We start from the raw sequence: 13,420 nt of genomic DNA, 5'->3' as shown, positions 1-13,420 counted from the left end.
AAAGAAATAATTCCCTAACCGGGAATTGAACCCGGGCTACCTGGGTGAAAGCCAGGAATCCTAACCACTAGACCATCTGGGAGACGGTGACTACTCACAACGAGAGGTATGAAGCAAATACCATACATAAAAAATCAATTTCAATAGTTTTCTTTTTAAATTGTAAAGGAATTAAGACAGATCATCTTAAACAAATCTGCTCATATACGAACAAAAATTCTCAAAACACCAATTTTTTTTAGAAATGTGTCATAAAAATTGCGCCCGATAAGGGACTTGAAGCCTTGACCGCTGGATTAAAAGTCCAACGCTCTACCGACTGAGCTAACCGGGCGTTGAGAAATGATTATTTCTCTCAAAATAAGTTAATTGCCGACAAAAAACCGTCACATATTGAGCTATAAAAGAGGGTAAACCAACGTTGCATCAACAGTAAGAATGTTAGTTTATATTTGCATAGAGGCACATTGTGGTAGTAGGGATACTAGTTCAGTTCAAAAGAAAAAAGTTTCCCAGACCGGTAATTGAACCCGGGCCGCCTGGGTGAGAGCCAGGAATCCTAACCACTAGACCATCTGGGAGATGTATTTGCTCAGTACAGGGATATTTGAAACCTATACACAATTTTTATCTTGGCAGTTGAAGGTCTTTTAGTAACAAAGAAATAATTCCCAGACCGGGAATTGAACCCGGACCGGCTGGGTGAGAGCCAGGAATCCTAACCATTAGACCAACTGGGAGACGTTGACTACTTACAACGAGAGGTATGAAGCAAATACCATACTTAAAAAATCAATTTTCATACTTTCCTTTTTAAGTCGTAAAGGAATTAATACAGATTATCCCAAACAAGATCTGCTCATATACGAACAAAAATTCTCAAAATTCAAATTTTATTCAGAAATTTGTAATAAAATTTGCCCCCGATAAGGGACTTGAACCCTTGACCGTTGGATTAAAAGTCCAACGCTCTACCGACTGAGCTAACCGGACGTTGAGAAATGTTTATTTCTCTCAAGATAAGTGTATTGCCGACAAAAACCGGTCACATAATGAGCTATAAAAGAGGGTAAACCATCGTTGCATCAACAGTAAGAATCTTAGTTTATATTTGCATAGAGGCAAATTGTGGTATTAGGGGTATACTAGTTCAGTTCAAAAGAAAAAAGTTTCCCAGACCGGGAATTGAACCCGGGCCGCCTGGGTGAGAGCCAGCAACCCTAACCACTAGACCATCTGGGAGATGTCTTTGGTCTGTACAGGGATATTTGAAACCAATACACAATATTAATCTCGGCAGTTGAAGGTCTTTTAGTAACAAAGAAATAATTCCCAGACCGGGAATTGAACCCGGGCCGCCTGGGTGAAAGCCAGGAATCCTAACCACTAGACCATCTGGGAGACGGTGACTGTCAGAACGGTGTTTAAATTTGAACACCAAAACGGTCTAAGCACGTTTAAAATCTAAACACTTAAACACCTAATTTAAACACCTTTGTGTTTAATTTGAATTTTGATGTTTAAATTCTAAACACCTGAACGATTTTATGCTAAACACCTGATATTTTGACGTGTTTAACATAGAATATTGGGAGATTTTAAGCACAATTAACGATTTTAAACATGTTGACGATTAAACACTTGATATTTTAACATGTTGATTGTTAGATATGTTTAGTTCGATACATTCTTGCAAAGTTTTAGCTTAAGCCATTTATGTTGATGTGATGAGACATTGTTGAGAGAGGTATTGTTATTTTAAAGCACTGAGCGGCTGTTTTTTGTTCGATTGCGTCTATCGATTTCGTCAAATATTTAACAAGTTAGCATATATGGTCGTAACAGATCACAATAAACAAAATTACTTAAATCTTGGTTTCCTAACTTAACATCTGTTCGGCCTATTTGGTATTATGTTAAAATTATAAATATACGGGTTAGTGTGCTTAACGCGCCATTAAATCCAATATAGGATTTCATCAATGTAGCTTGCCTATAGCTTTGTACCAAAGTACAAACTCGAGGCTGTGCGGTCTTGTGCCGCCATGACCTACTTAAATTGGGCCAGCAATAAAAATACGCGCGATGAAAACAATCTACGGCACGGATTTTTTCTAGAGAAAAGCTGTATCGCCATGAAGCTTGTATATTTTTCAAGAATAAATTGTTTGACATATGACGAACGGTAAGTATTCTTTATTAAGTATTCGATTTACGATATATTTTAACTAATTATAGTAATTATTTTTTGTTTCAAAACAATTTTCTGTGTACATAAGTTCATTCAATAAATAAAGTTATAAGGTATTTGAAATTGATTCGGTCCGCTGAATAACGCGCTGGCCTGTGACGAACGCGGGATATTGAAACGTCAAACAGAAAAAAAAGCTTAGAACTTTTACAAGTTATACTTTTCAGTTAAAGCCGGTTTTGCGTATATTTGGCTTTCGAGTTACTAACATTTATGTTAAACAAATACTATTAAGTGTATAGTGGTGACATATATACTTTAATTTGCTTTTTGATAAATGTGTAGTAATAATGTTTTATTAGCTGTGCAAGACTGTCAGGTTAAGAATCTAAAATGTATGTTACAAAAGCCTTGTCTTGGAAAACGAAGTGACTGAATTTGGATTTTTGTTTCAGAATTTAGGTATTTCATTCATAAATCCAAAAGCAATGAAAGTTGTAAAGACTATTTCATTATGATTTGTTGCTTTACACTTTATGAAAGGATTAAATTAAATGAATCATTTAAGGTTTGTATGTTTTTTTTATCCTAAATAGAAATTTAATTTTTCTGTTAAACAATCAAGTATGCTTTTAACAATTTAATAATATTAAAGATACTAAGATTACACTGCTTTGTTTCAGGGCAATCAATGACAGCCAACCGATTGCTCTTTTCGACTTCAAAAATTACTTGCCTCATGGACGATTAAGGTTAAAAATGTAAGTAAATTTTACTTACATATTTTATATTAATATAGGTTATTCACATTTGGCTTTATTTTGTATGTAGCGGCCAGCGAGGAGAAATATTGCTTTTCAAATTTGACTAATGTATAAGTTTTTGCTTAGAACCTTTCATCATAGAATAAGTAAAAAAATATGGTAAATATTATTCCAACATTTTCACCAATTTTGATGTTTTTTCAATCTCTATAAAATTTCTGAGGTACTTGAATATGTGTTATGCCTAAAAAAATCTTTCAACTTTGATATTTCCTTAGCGTACTTCTTGACTTATGTTGTGTTATCTTTTCAGATACTGACGATGATTTTAATAGCGAAATATATTTATCAATTTATAACATCCAAACAAACTGATTTTCGGTTTTTCTTTTCCATTGTTTAAATCTTACTTTGAAGCTTTAAATGTAAAATTTAATCTGTGGTACTTTGGATTGCTACTGGACCTTTAATAAATTAAATAATTTACATAACTTTTTTATTTATTTACAGGAATTTTAACTGCAAAGTGTAAGATGGGAAAATAAAAGTCTGTGACAAAGTTCAAGTGGAAATCAACAAAAGAGTATAGATCACAAGGTAAAAAACTTAAATTTTATTTTTCTTAATCTTAAGTTCATTTATCCAATTTTTAAATTGGTGGTTAATACGTTTAATTTATATGTGTTGTGTCTAATGTTTGGTCTGCATATCCCAGTAATGGGCATCTTTTTTGAGTTAGATTGTGTATCACTAGTTTAAGCACAAATTTCAATAGCACATAATGTCCAATACAATAATCTGGAACACATATTACCTTTTTGTATGAAATTATTTAATGATTTAATTTGTTTTCAAAGTAGGGTGAACCTTTTTTTTTAATTTTAGTGGGTTATGAAGATATCAACTACAATCAAAATGAACTTGTTTTACAATCATTGCACTGTCATTCAGTTAAAGTGTAACATAAATAATACATTTCTCAATGCTATGCTTAAAGAATGCATTGCCACAAACTTAGTACAAGTCATAATAATATGTTTTTGTGGTGGTTAATGACAGACTAAAACATATTTTTATGACATGACTTGCAGTGGTTCTAGTCGGTAACTTGAAAATTTTACTATGTTTAGCAAGTAAAAAAAAAGTTGTTCAGTGGCAGTGTATACTTTAATTATTGCAGTATATTATATTGATCTAAATGTTATTTTTTAGGCAGCCATGCTCAACTCGTCTTATAGAAAAGCTCTTCAAGGCTTTATTGGGCAAACCTTTGTAGGGCACAGCAGCATTTCTGCATTTGTATATTAGTGGATGGAATGGACATTAAATTTGTGGAAGAACAACACTTTTTGAACAAATTGTTTAGTTATATTTTCATTGATATTCAAGCCTGTTAATATACACAGGATTTAAGTTATCCACCCTGTTGCTCTGTGTTTATATGTTTTTAAACCACCTACTTAAGGCCCCACCTTGAAAATTTGCCAAGCATAGCAATTATAAATATTATAAAAAAGGGTTTCAACTTTGTAAAATATCTCCTTTTCTGTGTTTTTTTAACTTTTTCTGTTTTTTTTACTGTTTATCACATACCCAGTTTTGTTTGCATTAACGCCTTCATTGTATTTAATATGCGATATTTATACTATTACTAAATATGGTTTTAAACAACCCACTAAAGACCCCACCTTGAAAAATTTGCCAAGTATAGAAATTATAAATATTAAAACAAATATCTTTTTTTGTTGTTTTTATTTACTTTTTTAATTTTTGTTGTAGATATATTTTTGTTTGCGTAAACACTTCATTGTATCCAATTCCAACATGTTATTTTGTGTATTATATATGTTTTCCGTTTTCCTACTTCTTTTCATTTCTAATATAAGCTCTTCAATTTTTAATGTATAGTTTTCTTTTTCAAGTTTTGCATTTTTCGAAACTTTCACTGTGTTAAGCTTTTTGTGTTGTTTTTCACCTTTTTCGCGCAATAAAATGGTTTACCCAATGAAATTTTGTGGAATTGATTTGGAAACACTGAATACTAGCATTAAACACCTGATCGAATAAAGGGCAAAACGTCTAAACACCTAAAATTGAAACACGTTTATTTTTAAACATGTTACATTTTCGCCCATTTCAGGTGTTTAATCTTGGTGTTTAATCGAATGACAGTGATTTGAGATAGCTCTGTGGTGTTGCGGCTTGAATATTCTTAGCTGTGCGAGAGGTATGAAGCTTTTAGTAACAAAGAAATAATTCTCAGACAGGGAATTGAACCCGGGCCGCCTGGGTGAAAGCCAGGAATCCTAATCACTAGACCATCTGGGAGACGTTGAATTCTTACAACGAGAGGTATGAAGCAAATACCATACATAAAAAATCAATTTTCATACTTTCGTTTTTAAGTCGTTATGTAATTAATACAGACAATCCTAAACAAGATCTGCTCATAAACAAACAAAAATTCTCAAAATTCTAATTTCATTTAGGAATTTGTAATAAAATTTGCGCCCGATAAGGGACTTGAACCCTTGACCGTTGGATTAAAAGTCCAACGCTCTACCGACTGAGCTAACCGGGCGTTGAGAAATGTTTATTTATCTCAAGATAAGTGTATTGCCGACAGGAACCGGTCACATAATGAGCTATAAAAGAGGGTAAACCAACGTTGCATCAACAGTAAGAATCTTAGTTTATATTTGCATAGAGGCACAATGTGGTACTAGGGATACTACTTCAGTTTAAAAGAAAAAAGTTTCCCAGACCGGGAATTGAACCCGGGCCGCCTGGGTGAGAGCCAGGAATCCTAACCATTAGACCATCTGGGAGATGTCTTTGCTCAGGACAGGGATATTTGAAACCAATACACAATATTTATCTCGGCAGTTAAAGGTCTTTTAGTAACAAAGAAATAATTCCCAGACCGGGAATTGAACCCGGGCCGCCTGGGTGAAAGCCAGGAATCCTAACCACTAGGCCATCTGGGAGAAGGTGACTACTTACAACGAGAGTTATGAAGCAAATACCATACATAAAAAATCAATTTCAATAGTTTCCTTTTTAAATCGTAAATGAATTAAGACAGATCATCCTAAACAAAACCTGCTCATATACGAACAAAAATCCTCAAAATACAAATTTTATTTAAAAATTTGTAATAAAATTTGCGCCCGATAAGGGACTTGAACCCTTGACCGTTGGATTAAAAGTCCAACGCTCTACCGACTGAGCTAATCGGGCGTTGAGCAATGTTTATTTCTCTCAAGATAAGTGTATTGCCGACAAAAACCGGTCACATAATGAGCTATAAAAGAGGGTAACCATCGTTGCATCAACAGTAAGAATCTTAGTTTATATTTGCATAGAGGCAAATTGTGGTAGTAGGGATATTAGTTCAGTTTAAAAGAAAAAAGTTTCCCAGACCGGGAATTGAACCTGGGCCGCCTGGGTGAGAGCCAGGAATCCTAACCACTACTAGACCATCTCGGAGATGTCTTTGCTCAGTACAGGGATATTTGAAACCAATACACAATATTTATCTCGGCAGTTAAAGGTTTTTTAGTAACAAAGAAATACTTCCCAGACCGGGAATTGAACCCGGGACGCCTGGGTGAAAGCCAGGAATCCTAATCACCAGACCATCTGGGAGACGGTGACTACTCACAACGAGAGATATGAAGCAAATACCATACATAAAAAATCAATTTCAATAGTTTCCGTTTTAAATTGTAAAGGAATTAAGACAGATCATCCTAAACAAAATCTGCTCATATACGAACAAAAATTCTCAAAATACAAATTTGTTTAGAAATTTGTAATAAAATTTGAGCCCGATAAGGGACTTGAAGCCTTGACCGTTCGATTAAAAGTCCAATGCTCTACCGACTGAGCTAACCGGGCGATGAAAAATGTTTATTTCTCTCAAAATAAGTGTACTGGCGACGAAAAACGGTCACAAAATGAGCTATAAAAGAGGGTAAACCATAGTTGAATAAATAGTAAGAATCTTAATTAGTACATATTTGCATAGAGGCAAATTGTGGTAGTAGGGGGATACTAGTTCAGTTTAAAAGAAAAAAGTTTCCTAGACCGGGAATTGAACCCGGGCCGCCTGGGTGAGAGCCAGGAATCCTAACCACTAGACCATCTGGGAGATGTCTTTGCTCAGTACAGGGATATTTGAAACCAATACACAATATTTATCTCGGCAGTTAAAGGTTTTTTTGTAACAAAGAAATACTTCCCAGACCGGGAATTGAACCCGGGACGCCTGGGTGAAAGCCAGGAATCCTAATCACCAGACCATCTGGGAGACGGTGACTACTCACAACGAGAGATATGAAGCAAATACCATACATGAAAAATCAATTTCATTAGTTTCCGTTTTAAATTGTAAAGGAATTGAGACAGATCATCCTAAACAAAATCTGCTCATATAGGAACAAAAATTCTCAAAATTCAAATTTTATTTAGAAACTTGTAATAAAATTTGAGCCCGATAAGGGACTTGAACCCTTGACCGTTGGATTAAAAGTCCAACGCTCTACCGACTGAGCTAACCGGGCGATGAACAATGTTTATTTCTCTCAAAATAAGTGTATTGCCGACAAAAACCAGTCACAAAATGAGCTATAAAAGAGGGTAAACCATCGTTGCATCAACAGTAAGAATCTTAGTTTATATTTGCATAGAGGCAAATTGTGGTAGTAGGGGGATACTAGTTCAGTTTAAAAGAAAAAAGTTTCCCAGCCTGGGAATTAAACCCGGGCCGCCTGGGTGAGAGCCAGGAATCCTAACCACTAGACCATCTGGAGATGTCTTTGCTCAGTACAGGGATATTTGAAACAAATTCATAATATTTATCTCGTCAGTTGAAGGTCTTTTGGTAACAAAGAAATAATTCCCAGACCGGGAATTGAACCCGGACCGCCTGGGTGAAAGCCAGGTATCCTAACCACTAGACCATCTGGGAGATGTGTTTGCTCAGTACAGGGATATTTAAAACCAATACACAATATTTATCTCGGCAGTTAAAGGTCTTTTAGGAACAAAGAAATAATTCCCAGACCGGGAATTGAACCCGGGACGCCTGGGTGAAAGCCAGGAATCCTAACCACTAGACCATCTGGGAGACGTTAACTACTTACAACGAGAGGTATGAAGCAAATACCATACTTAAAAAATCAATTTCAATAGTTTCCTTTTTAAATCGTAAAGGAATTAGCATAGATGATCCTAAACAAGATCTGCTCATATACGAACAGAAATTCTCAAAATTCAAATTTCATAGAGAAATTTGTAATAAAATTTGCGCCCGATAAGGGACTTGAACCCTTGACCGTTGGATTAAAAGTCCAACGCTCTACCGACTGAGCTAACCGGGCGTTGAGAAATGTTTATTTCTCTCAAAACAAGTTTATTGCCGACGAAAAACCGACACATAATGAGCTATAAAAGAGGGTAAACCATCGTTGCATCAACAGCAAGAAACTTAGTTTATATTTGCATAGAGGCAAATTGTGCTAGAAGGGATACTAGATCAGTTTGAAAGAAAAAAGTTTCCCAGACCGGGAATTGAACCCGGGCCGCCTGGGTGAAAGCCAGGAATCCTAACCACTAGACCATCTGGGAGACGCTGACTACTTACAACGAGAGGTATGAAGCAAATACCATACTTAAAAAATCAATTTCAATAGTTTCCTTTTTAAATTGTAAAGGAATTTAGACAGATCATCCTAAACAAAATCTGCTCACATACGAAAAAAAATTCTCAAAATATTAATTTTATTTAGAAATTTGTATTAAAATTTGCGCCCGATAAGGGACTTGAACCCTTGACCGTTGGATTAAAAGTCCAACGCTCTACCGACTGAGCTAACCGGGTGTTGAGCAATGTTTATTTCTCTCAAAATAAGTGCATTGCCGACAAAAACCGGTCACATAATGAGCTATAAAGGAGGGTAAACCATCGTTGCATCAACAGTAATAATCTTAGTTTATATTTGCATAGAGGCAAATTGTGGTAGAAGTGATACTATTCAGTTTAAAAGAAAAAAGTTTCCCAGACCGGGAATTGAACCTGGGCCGCCTGGGTGAGAGCCAGGAATCCTAACCACTACTAGACCATCTCGGAGATGTCTTTGCTCAGTACAGGGATATTTGAAACCAATACACAATATTTATCTCGGCAGTTAAAGGTTTTTTAGTAACAAAGAAATAATTCCCAAACCGGAAATTGAACCCGGTCCACCTGGGTGAAAGCCAGAAATCCTAACCACTAGACCATCTGGGAAACGGTGACTACTCACAACGAGAGGTATGAAGCAACTACCATACTTAAAAAATCAATTTCAATAGTTTCCTTTTTAAATTGTAAAGGAATTGATACAGATGATCCTAAACAAGATCTGCTCATATACGAACAAAAATTCTCAAAATACAAATTTTATTTAGAAATGTGTAATAAAATTTGCGACCGATAAGTGGCTTGAAGCCTTGACCGTTGGATTAAAAGTCCAACGCTCTACCGACTGAGCTAACCGGGCGCTGAGAAATGTTTATTTCTCTCAAAATAAGTTAATTGCCGACAAAAAACGGTCACATAATGAGCTATAAAAGAGGGTAAACCATCGTTGCATCAACAGTAAGATTCTTAGTTTATATTTGCATACAGGCAAATTGTGGTAGTAGGGGGATACTAGTTCAGTTCAAAAGAAAAAAATTTCCCAGACCGGGAATTGAACCCGGGCCGCCTTAAAGAGAGCTAGGAATCCTAACCACTAGACCATCTGGGAGATGTGTTTGCTCAGTACAGGGATATTTAAAACCTATACACAATATTTATCTTGGCAGTTGAAGGTCTTTTAGTAACAATGAACTAATTCCCAGACCGGGAATTGAACCCGGGCCGCCTGGGTGAGAGCCAGGAATCCTGACCACTAGACCATCTGGGAGATGTCTTTGCTCAATACAGGGATATTTGAAACCAATACACAATATTTATCTCGGCAGTTGAAGGTCTGTTAGTAACAAAGAAATAATTCCAGGCCGGGAATTGAAATCGGGCCGCCTGGGTGAAAGCCAGGAATCCAAACCACTAGACCATCTGGGAAACAGTGATTACTTACAACGAGAGGTATGAAACAAATACCATACTTAAAAAATCAATTTCAATAGTTTCGTTTTTAAATCGTAAAGGAATTAATACAGATCATCCTAAACAAGATCTACTCATATACGAACAAAAATTCTCAAAATACAAATTTTATTTAGAAATTTGTAATAAAATTTGCGCCCGATAAGGGACTTGAACCCATGACCGTTGGATTAAAAGTCCAACGCTCTTCCGACTGAGCTAACCGGGCGTTGAAAAATGTTTATTTCTCTCAAAATTAGTGTATTGCCGACGAAAAACGGTCACAAAATGAGCTATGAAAGAGCGTAAACCATAGTTGCATCAACAGTAAGAATCTTAGTTTATATTTGCAAAGAGGCACATTGTGGTAGTAGGATACTAGTTCAGTTTAAAAGAAAAAAGTTTCCCAGACCGGGAATTGAACCCGGGCCGCCTGGGTGAGAGCCAGGAATCCAAACCACTAGACCATCTCGGACATGTCTTTGCTCAGAACAGGTATATTTGAAACCAATACACAATATTCATCTCAGCAGTTGAAGGTCTTTTAGTAACAAAGAAATGATTCCCACACCGGGAATTGAAGCCGGGCCGCCTGGGTGAAAGCCAGGAATCCTAACCGATGGACCATCCGGGAGACGTTGACTACTTACAACGAGAGGTATGAAGCAAATACCATACTCAAAAAATCAATTTCAATAGTTTCGTTTTCAAATCGTAAAGGAATTAATACAGATTATCCTAAACAAGATCTGCTCATATACGAACAAAAATTCTCAAAATTCAAATTTAATTTAGAAACTTGTAATAAAATTTGCGCCCGATAAGGGACTTGAACCCTTGGCCGTTGGATTAAAAGTCCAACGCTTTACCGACTGAGCTAACCGGGCGTTAAGAAATGTTTATTTCTCTCAAAATAAGTGTATTGCCGACAAAACCGGTCACATAATGAGCTATAAAAGAGGGTAAACCATCGTTGCATCAACAGTAAGAATCTTAGTTTATATTTGCATAGAAGCACATTGTGGTAGTAGGGGGATACTAGTTCACTTCAAAAGTAAAAATTTCCCAGACCGGGAATTGAACCCGGGCCGCCTGGGTGAGAGCCAGGAATCCTAACCACTAGACCATCTGGGAGATGTCTTTGCTCAGGACAGGGATATTTGAAACCAATACACAATATTTATCTCGGCAGTTAAAGATTTTTTAGTATTAAAGAATAAATTCCCAGACCGGGAATTGAACCCTGGACGCCTGGGTGAAAGCCAGGAATCCTAACCACTAGACCATCTGGGAGACCGTGACTATACTCACAACGATAGGTATGAAGCAAATACCATACTTAAAAAATCTATTTCAATAGTTTCCTTTTCAAATCGTAAAGGAATTAATACAGATGATCCTCAACAAGGTCTACTCAGATACGAACAAAAATTCTAAAAATACAAATTTTATTTAGAAATTTGTAATAAAATTTGCGGCGGATAAGGGACTTGAACCCTTGACCGTTGGATTAAAAGTCCAACGCTCTACCGACTGAGCTAACCGGGCGTTGAAAAATGTTTATTTCTCTCAAAATAAGTGTATTGCCGACAAAAAACGATCACAAAATGAGCTATAAAAGAGGATAAACCATGGTTGCATCAAAAGTGAGAATCTTAGTTTATATTTGCATAGAGGCACATTGTGGTAGTAGGGGGATACTAGTTCAGTTTAAAAGAAAAAAGTTTCCCAGACCGGGAATTGAACCCGGGCCGCCTGGGTGAGAGCCAGGAATCCTAACCACTAGAAAATCGGGGAGATTTCTTTGCTCAGTACCGGGATATTTGAAACCAATTTATCTCGGCAGTTGAAGGTCTTTTAGTAACAAAGAAATAATTCCCAGACCAGGAATTGAACCCGGGCCGCCTGGGTGAAAGCCAGGAATCCTAACCACTAGACTATCTGGGAGACGGTGACTACTTACAACGAGAGGTATGAAGCAAATACCATACTTAAAAAATCAATTTCAATAGTTTCCTTTTTAAATCGTAAAGAAATTAACATAGATGATCCTAAACAAGATCTGCTCATATACGAACAGAAATTCTCAAAATTCAAATTTCATTGAGAAATTTGGAATAAAATTTTCGCCCGATAAGGGACTTGAACCCTTGACCGTTGGATTAAAAGTCCAACGCTCTACCGACTGAGCTAACCGGGCGTTGAGAAATGTTTATTTCTCTCAAGATAAGTGTATTGCCGACGAAAAACCGGACACATAATGAGCTATAAAAGAGGGCAAACCATCGTTGCATCAACAGTAAGAATCTTAGTTTACATTTGCATAGAGGCACAATGTGGTACTAGGGATACTAGTTCAGTTTAAAAGAAAAAAGTTTCCCAGACAGGGAATTGAACACGGGCCGCCTGGGTGAGAGCCAGGAATCCAAACCACTAGACCATCTGGGATGATGAATTTGCTCAGTACAGGGATATTTGAAACCAATACATAATATTTCTCTCGGCAGTTGTAGGTCTTTTAGTAACAAAGAATTAATTCCCAGACCGGGAATTGAACCCGGACCGCCTGGGTGAAAGCCAGGAATCCTAACCACTAGACCATCTGGGAGATGTCTTTGCTCAGTACAAGGATATTTGAAACCAATACACAATATTTATCTCGGCAGTTAAAGGTCTTTTAGTAACAAAGAAATAATTCCCAGACCGGGAATTGAACCCGGGCTGCCTGGGTGAGAGTCAGGAATCCTAACCACTAGACCATCTGGGAGATGTCTTTGCTCAGTACAGGGATATTTGAAACCAATACACAATATTTTTCTCGGCAGTTGAAAGTCTTTTAGTAACAAAGGAATAATTCCCAGACCGGGAATTGAACCCGGGCCGCCTGGGTGAAAGCCAGGAATCCTAACCACTAGACCATCTGGGAGACGGTGACTACTTACAACGAGAGGTATGAAACAAATACCATACTTAAAAAATCAATTTCAATAGTTTCCTTTTTAAATCGTAAAGGAATTATTACAGATGATCCTAAACAAGATCTGTTCATATACGAACAGAAATTCTCAAAATTCAAATTTTATTTAGAAATTACTTCTAAAATTTGCGCCAGATAAGGGACTTGAACCCTTGACCGTTGGATTAAAAGTCCAACGCTCTACCCACTGAGCTAACCGGGCGTTGAGAAACGTTTATTTCTCTCAAAATAAGTGTATTGCCGACAAAAAACGGTCACATAATGAGCTATAAAAGAGTGTAAACCATCGTTGCATCAACAGTAAGAATCTTAGTTAATATTTGCATAGAGGCACATTGTGGTAGTAGGGGGAT

The 13,420-nt window shown here is 36.5% G+C and overlaps 1 long non-coding RNA gene and 30 other non-coding genes across 31 annotated transcripts; 1 reads left to right on the top strand and 30 right to left on the bottom strand.

Annotated features, from left to right (window-relative positions):
* Nucleotides 1-261: 261 nt before the first annotated feature.
* Nucleotides 262-334, bottom strand: Trnak-uuu (transfer RNA lysine (anticodon UUU)). Its single transcript has one exon. It is a non-coding gene; the product is annotated as a tRNA-Lys (tRNA).
* A 175-nt stretch (nt 335-509) lies between these two features.
* On the bottom strand, nt 510-581 carry Trnae-cuc (transfer RNA glutamic acid (anticodon CUC)). Its single transcript has one exon. It is a non-coding gene; the product is annotated as a tRNA-Glu (tRNA).
* A 337-nt stretch (nt 582-918) lies between these two features.
* Nucleotides 919-993, bottom strand: Trnak-uuu (transfer RNA lysine (anticodon UUU)). The gene has a single exon. It is a non-coding gene; the product is annotated as a tRNA-Lys (tRNA).
* Nucleotides 994-1,170: 177 nt separating this feature from the next.
* Nucleotides 1,171-1,242, bottom strand: Trnae-cuc (transfer RNA glutamic acid (anticodon CUC)). Its single transcript has one exon. It is a non-coding gene; the product is annotated as a tRNA-Glu (tRNA).
* Nucleotides 1,243-1,329: 87 nt separating this feature from the next.
* Trnae-uuc (transfer RNA glutamic acid (anticodon UUC)) lies at nt 1,330-1,401 on the bottom strand. Its single transcript has one exon. It is a non-coding gene; the product is annotated as a tRNA-Glu (tRNA).
* A 1,203-nt stretch (nt 1,402-2,604) lies between these two features.
* Nucleotides 2,605-4,652, top strand: LOC146161649 (uncharacterized). The gene is made up of 4 exons (XR_014494719.1): nt 2,605-2,759; nt 2,875-2,952; nt 3,466-3,552; nt 4,168-4,652. It is a non-coding gene; the product is annotated as an uncharacterized LOC146161649 (long non-coding RNA).
* An 811-nt stretch (nt 4,653-5,463) lies between these two features.
* Nucleotides 5,464-5,536, bottom strand: Trnak-uuu (transfer RNA lysine (anticodon UUU)). Its single transcript has one exon. It is a non-coding gene; the product is annotated as a tRNA-Lys (tRNA).
* Nucleotides 5,537-5,711: 175 nt separating this feature from the next.
* Nucleotides 5,712-5,783, bottom strand: Trnae-cuc (transfer RNA glutamic acid (anticodon CUC)). Its single transcript has one exon. It is a non-coding gene; the product is annotated as a tRNA-Glu (tRNA).
* An 87-nt stretch (nt 5,784-5,870) lies between these two features.
* Trnae-uuc (transfer RNA glutamic acid (anticodon UUC)) lies at nt 5,871-5,942 on the bottom strand. The gene has a single exon. It is a non-coding gene; the product is annotated as a tRNA-Glu (tRNA).
* A 180-nt stretch (nt 5,943-6,122) lies between these two features.
* Nucleotides 6,123-6,195, bottom strand: Trnak-uuu (transfer RNA lysine (anticodon UUU)). The gene has a single exon. It is a non-coding gene; the product is annotated as a tRNA-Lys (tRNA).
* Nucleotides 6,196-6,782: 587 nt separating this feature from the next.
* On the bottom strand, nt 6,783-6,855 carry Trnak-uuu (transfer RNA lysine (anticodon UUU)). The gene has a single exon. It is a non-coding gene; the product is annotated as a tRNA-Lys (tRNA).
* Nucleotides 6,856-7,036: 181 nt separating this feature from the next.
* On the bottom strand, nt 7,037-7,108 carry Trnae-cuc (transfer RNA glutamic acid (anticodon CUC)). Its single transcript has one exon. It is a non-coding gene; the product is annotated as a tRNA-Glu (tRNA).
* Nucleotides 7,109-7,447: 339 nt separating this feature from the next.
* On the bottom strand, nt 7,448-7,520 carry Trnak-uuu (transfer RNA lysine (anticodon UUU)). The gene has a single exon. It is a non-coding gene; the product is annotated as a tRNA-Lys (tRNA).
* A 335-nt stretch (nt 7,521-7,855) lies between these two features.
* On the bottom strand, nt 7,856-7,927 carry Trnae-uuc (transfer RNA glutamic acid (anticodon UUC)). Its single transcript has one exon. It is a non-coding gene; the product is annotated as a tRNA-Glu (tRNA).
* An 87-nt stretch (nt 7,928-8,014) lies between these two features.
* Trnae-uuc (transfer RNA glutamic acid (anticodon UUC)) lies at nt 8,015-8,086 on the bottom strand. Its single transcript has one exon. It is a non-coding gene; the product is annotated as a tRNA-Glu (tRNA).
* A 180-nt stretch (nt 8,087-8,266) lies between these two features.
* On the bottom strand, nt 8,267-8,339 carry Trnak-uuu (transfer RNA lysine (anticodon UUU)). The gene has a single exon. It is a non-coding gene; the product is annotated as a tRNA-Lys (tRNA).
* Nucleotides 8,340-8,514: 175 nt separating this feature from the next.
* Trnae-uuc (transfer RNA glutamic acid (anticodon UUC)) lies at nt 8,515-8,586 on the bottom strand. The gene has a single exon. It is a non-coding gene; the product is annotated as a tRNA-Glu (tRNA).
* Nucleotides 8,587-8,766: 180 nt separating this feature from the next.
* Nucleotides 8,767-8,839, bottom strand: Trnak-uuu (transfer RNA lysine (anticodon UUU)). Its single transcript has one exon. It is a non-coding gene; the product is annotated as a tRNA-Lys (tRNA).
* A 997-nt stretch (nt 8,840-9,836) lies between these two features.
* On the bottom strand, nt 9,837-9,908 carry Trnae-cuc (transfer RNA glutamic acid (anticodon CUC)). The gene has a single exon. It is a non-coding gene; the product is annotated as a tRNA-Glu (tRNA).
* A 338-nt stretch (nt 9,909-10,246) lies between these two features.
* On the bottom strand, nt 10,247-10,319 carry Trnak-uuu (transfer RNA lysine (anticodon UUU)). The gene has a single exon. It is a non-coding gene; the product is annotated as a tRNA-Lys (tRNA).
* Nucleotides 10,320-10,493: 174 nt separating this feature from the next.
* On the bottom strand, nt 10,494-10,565 carry Trnae-cuc (transfer RNA glutamic acid (anticodon CUC)). The gene has a single exon. It is a non-coding gene; the product is annotated as a tRNA-Glu (tRNA).
* Nucleotides 10,566-10,904: 339 nt separating this feature from the next.
* Trnak-uuu (transfer RNA lysine (anticodon UUU)) lies at nt 10,905-10,977 on the bottom strand. Its single transcript has one exon. It is a non-coding gene; the product is annotated as a tRNA-Lys (tRNA).
* A 175-nt stretch (nt 10,978-11,152) lies between these two features.
* Trnae-cuc (transfer RNA glutamic acid (anticodon CUC)) lies at nt 11,153-11,224 on the bottom strand. Its single transcript has one exon. It is a non-coding gene; the product is annotated as a tRNA-Glu (tRNA).
* An 87-nt stretch (nt 11,225-11,311) lies between these two features.
* Trnae-uuc (transfer RNA glutamic acid (anticodon UUC)) lies at nt 11,312-11,383 on the bottom strand. Its single transcript has one exon. It is a non-coding gene; the product is annotated as a tRNA-Glu (tRNA).
* Nucleotides 11,384-11,563: 180 nt separating this feature from the next.
* Nucleotides 11,564-11,638, bottom strand: Trnak-uuu (transfer RNA lysine (anticodon UUU)). The gene has a single exon. It is a non-coding gene; the product is annotated as a tRNA-Lys (tRNA).
* Nucleotides 11,639-11,965: 327 nt separating this feature from the next.
* On the bottom strand, nt 11,966-12,037 carry Trnae-uuc (transfer RNA glutamic acid (anticodon UUC)). The gene has a single exon. It is a non-coding gene; the product is annotated as a tRNA-Glu (tRNA).
* A 180-nt stretch (nt 12,038-12,217) lies between these two features.
* Trnak-uuu (transfer RNA lysine (anticodon UUU)) lies at nt 12,218-12,290 on the bottom strand. The gene has a single exon. It is a non-coding gene; the product is annotated as a tRNA-Lys (tRNA).
* A 336-nt stretch (nt 12,291-12,626) lies between these two features.
* Trnae-uuc (transfer RNA glutamic acid (anticodon UUC)) lies at nt 12,627-12,698 on the bottom strand. The gene has a single exon. It is a non-coding gene; the product is annotated as a tRNA-Glu (tRNA).
* An 87-nt stretch (nt 12,699-12,785) lies between these two features.
* Nucleotides 12,786-12,857, bottom strand: Trnae-cuc (transfer RNA glutamic acid (anticodon CUC)). Its single transcript has one exon. It is a non-coding gene; the product is annotated as a tRNA-Glu (tRNA).
* An 87-nt stretch (nt 12,858-12,944) lies between these two features.
* On the bottom strand, nt 12,945-13,016 carry Trnae-uuc (transfer RNA glutamic acid (anticodon UUC)). The gene has a single exon. It is a non-coding gene; the product is annotated as a tRNA-Glu (tRNA).
* Nucleotides 13,017-13,196: 180 nt separating this feature from the next.
* Trnak-uuu (transfer RNA lysine (anticodon UUU)) lies at nt 13,197-13,269 on the bottom strand. The gene has a single exon. It is a non-coding gene; the product is annotated as a tRNA-Lys (tRNA).
* Nucleotides 13,270-13,420: the final 151 nt, after the last annotated feature.

Source organism: Ascidiella aspersa, chromosome 3 (assembly GCF_963924565.1).
Source record: "Ascidiella aspersa chromosome 3, kaAscAspe10.2, whole genome shotgun sequence".
Lineage (NCBI taxonomy): Eukaryota > Metazoa > Chordata > Ascidiacea > Phlebobranchia > Ascidiidae > Ascidiella > Ascidiella aspersa.
The sequence above is the reverse complement of the archived record's forward strand: the minus strand, read 5'-3'. Positions and strand labels throughout refer to the sequence as shown.